Source organism: Cryptomeria japonica, chromosome 6, assembly GCF_030272615.1.
Source record: "Cryptomeria japonica chromosome 6, Sugi_1.0, whole genome shotgun sequence".
Classification (NCBI taxonomy): domain Eukaryota; kingdom Viridiplantae; phylum Streptophyta; class Pinopsida; order Cupressales; family Cupressaceae; genus Cryptomeria; species Cryptomeria japonica.
In genome coordinates, this window is record NC_081410.1 from 172,203,873 (window position 1) to 172,208,044 (window position 4,172).

The following is a 4,172-nucleotide window of genomic DNA, read 5'->3' on the forward strand; positions in this document are numbered from 1 at the left end:
ATCTTAACGGGGGGGGGAGGAACCCACATTGCTCCTTTGTACCATACTTCTCTCATGCATTGTACAATGGGACATTCTTGGAACCAGAGGGCGACCTCTTAGAGCAAGGTGTCATCACTTATCTTGTACAGTGGGACATTCTTGGAACCAGAGGGAAGCCTCTTAAAGCAAGATGCCATCACTTTTATTTTGTACAGTAGGTCATTCTCGGAACCAGAGCACAGACTCTTATAGCGAGATGACACTACTTTTTCTTGGTACAGTAGGTCATTCTCAGAACCAAAGCACAACCTCTTAGAGCGAGATGATGCAACTTTTCTCCTATGCAGGGTGATTAAACTCGGAACAGCACAAACTCTTAGAGCGAGATATCACGCCTTTCTTGACACTTGTACTATACATTCCATAACAAGTTGTAGCATACTCGGGCATAGACTCCTATGAGGCGCTTCAAACCTCACTTGCACACACGCGCTTGAGGTTGGGTGGAACTAACAGTGTTCTCACTCTCCTCCCTTACATGGATCACCCAAACAGACTCTGGAGGCTAGTTTTCCATGTCCTCCTCTCCATGGATCACCTAGTTTTAGGGGTGAGATGTCCATGGTTTCTCTCTTGTTCACCTTTCTTCTCATGGATCGCCAAAGTGTGTATTCATCAAAGTCTCTCTCCTTCCTCTCATGAACCCATAGTTTTGCTATTGATGGTTCATGGATGATGTCAAATTTTCTCTTTTATGTGATAGCATTGGTCTTTGTGTCCTAATTAGTTGTTGAGACATATGAGTATCAAGGTCTCTTTGGCTAGTTGGTTTGTCGTCTTGTGTCTTGTCGTGTCTTTTGTGCTTTGTTTTTTGTTGTGTGCATCTTGTTCCCTTTTTGTTTTGTGTGCTCTTGCATATGTCTGAGTGAGTTAAGATCCTAAGTTTGGGGGCTTTTGTTCTCAAGATTAGTGATGTCTTATACTCCTTGTGATCTTTCTCTGCATCTCTCATCTTCATCTCTATTTCTTCTACTTTACTGGCAGTAGTGGCATAAGTCGTGCTCCCGCTAAAGTGGGGGCTAAATGTAGTGTCATAAAATTGCACCCCCTTCAATTTTAATCACATTCGAAGTCCTCACTTAGGCGAGGACACCCTCCTTTCTAATCAAGACCCCTTTCTACACTTTTACCCTTGGGTTCTTCCTTGCTCAGGACCTGTTCCTGCCTCTAGACCCTGTCTGGGCCCCAAAATAGGGCAGGACAGGGGCGTGGCACCCCTGTCCCCACCTCTTAGGGTGGCCCTATGATAGGTCTACCTGGTCCCCTATGCACAATCCGACTTCGGGGTTTGCGTTTCCTCTTTGTCGACCTTTAGTAATTGAAAATTAATCCTTGAGGCGTGTATAAAAGGAGGTTCAATTCCCTCATTTGGGAAGAGACAGGAGCAAGATAAGGATAATAAACAAAATTCAAGCGAAGGGTTTTCATTATCAAGCATTCAAGCATTCAAGTCTTCTTCATTCATCCATTGGAGCAATATCACAACATTCATTTGCAAGCATGTGTGTGTTAGGGTTTTGTCATGTTACATGCCATTTCATGCAACACTTGTGATTACATTCAAGAAGCAAAGCGATCATCATTGACAAATTGCAGATCTACAAGGTATACAATTCCATTATTTACATTTCAGCATTTGCAATTACTTTTCAAGGTTGATTCCTCAACCGAGGTTTGACTAAGGTAAACCCCTATCCACAACCCTTTTTCCCCTCTTTTTTGTGTGTAGGTTGCAGGTGCACAACTGTAATTGCAGGTTTGGGCTTCATTTGCGGAGACGAAAGAACCCTTTTCGTTTCACGGATTTTGTGGAGGACCATGTACATTGTCACCACGATCCCGACGACTTTTCTCCAAATTTGCATGGTAGATCCATATCAGTATAATTAGCTCAGATCCGAAGTTACGCCGCAATCTCGAACCGGTAGCTCCTCATTTCACTCAATTTCTCTCTTTGTTCCACATAGTCAACAAATCAACTTTCCTATTTATAAAAGAGGGCAAAACACACTTCAACCCTTGCAATCCACTTGGAATTCACATCCTTGCCTCCCTTGGAATTGGATCTAGTGGATTCGAGCCCCTCTTTTGAATGTAAAGTTCCTCCAAGTGAAAATCATCCTAGTGACTTCCTTCTCTCTCCTAGGTGGGGAGTCACTAAGGTTCAATTTTCCACCTTACACATGATCATCATCAAATGATCCATACAAATACCAAAGATAAATACAACTACAAGCCTATGGCTTAAAGGAGCGTGCACCCTTTGGCCCCGCCCCCCTCCGAAAGCATCTAAGGTAGGTCCTGGATGATTCGACAGCCATAGTCGCTCCCCGTGACACCATGTCATGCTCACCAACATCAAGAACATCTGTGTCACTATCAGTATCTGCCTCTGAATCTCGTCTTTGCTCGTGCTCTCCGCTCCTCCTCTGCCATGGCTAGAGCCTCAACCTCCATATCTACCTAGTCGATCCAATCAGTGTCATTATCACTAAAGACAGCTGCAGGATCTGTCTTAATGACCCATTCTGCATCAGGATCAACCTTATCTAGAATGATAGGAGAGATGTCAACTAATGCATTCTTTCTCATTCTCAGGTGGAGGTTGTAGTGAACAAAGACGAGATCATTCATCTTCTCCACAAATAATCTATTGCGCCTCTTGGAGTGTATGTGCTCAAACATACTCCAATTGCGCTCACAACCAGATGCACTGCATGGTTGGCTCAAGATGCGAATGGTCAACTTCTAAATATTTGGTGTCATTGGGCCAAAAAAGCTCCACCAATTTATGAGTTTGAAATGAGAAAAATAAATAAAATCAATCTCACTCATAAACTCATTTAACAATATACAATAAAACTAAAATTAAGCCTTACAATTTATTTTTACCTGGCACCTGGCATCATAGTTGTCCTACTTTCTTTGGCGATAGGACGAGAGAAGGTCTCCCCTTGTGCATTTGAGAACAATTGTAGCTCTTGAATAAGCTATGTCTGAGTAGTACCAGTAGGTGCCATCTTCTCCATGATCGAGTATAGCCCATTAAGGACCTCCACATCAGCCTTGAAAGTAGAGATAAAATGGAATGTCGGATTCAGATAATAGGCTGCTGCATGGATGGGCCTATGAAGCTGATGATGTCATCTCCTATCAATGATCTCCCAAATGGAAGCATGCTTGCTCTCATCTCTTATAGACAGATTTGATGCCCTCCTTCGCCCTATCCATGCCCTCATATATGTAACCCATTGCGAGCTTTTCTCCATCAGCAACTCGCAACAAAACCACCAAGGGCTTAACAAACTGCAAAATTGAAAATATTGTGTAATTTAGAAAAATGAGCAAATAAGAGAATACGATGAATAAGTTATAAAACAAAAAGTTAATTGTAGAATTTATAAAAAAAATTACCTTCACTATCTCATCACAAGGGATCCAAAAGTCTCGCTCATAAAAATGCAGTCTGCCATATCTTTCCCTGTAGGGGTGGCAACATAGGATGAGGAAGACCACTCCTCACCAACAATCATGTCTCAAGGCCGACTTACAGCGAAGCATGGACCCAATGTGATGAAGTTTGTGGCAAATCTTGTGATTCCTGGACGAGCTAACTCCTTCTGCTCTGGGTATTGTCTCATAAGAGCCAACACCCATGAATGATAATATACAAATTTGCACATATTTCTCGTCGTTTCTACACATCTCTTGACCCATGGGAGTTTTCCAATATCCTCCAACATGAGGTCAACGCAATGGGCGGCACATGGAGTCCAAACTATAGATGGGTGCCTCTCCATCAATAGTCTACCTACAACAACATAATTTGTTGCATTGTAATTAATGAAATTACAAAATAGTAATGAATTTGCAAACAAATTAGTTTGTAATCAAAAGTTTACCTGCAACAACATAATTTGTTGCATTGTCGGTCACCACCTGTACCACGTTCTCCTCACCCACCTCATCAATCATCTCCTCTATGCTCACATAGGTAGGTGACATTCTTGCAATGGGCAGAGGCATCAATGGACTTGATGAAAATGGTGCCCCCTGAAATAAAAAAAATAAAGCAAGATCAATGATCATTCAATAAATCATTAAATAAAAAATAAAAAATTAATGACTAA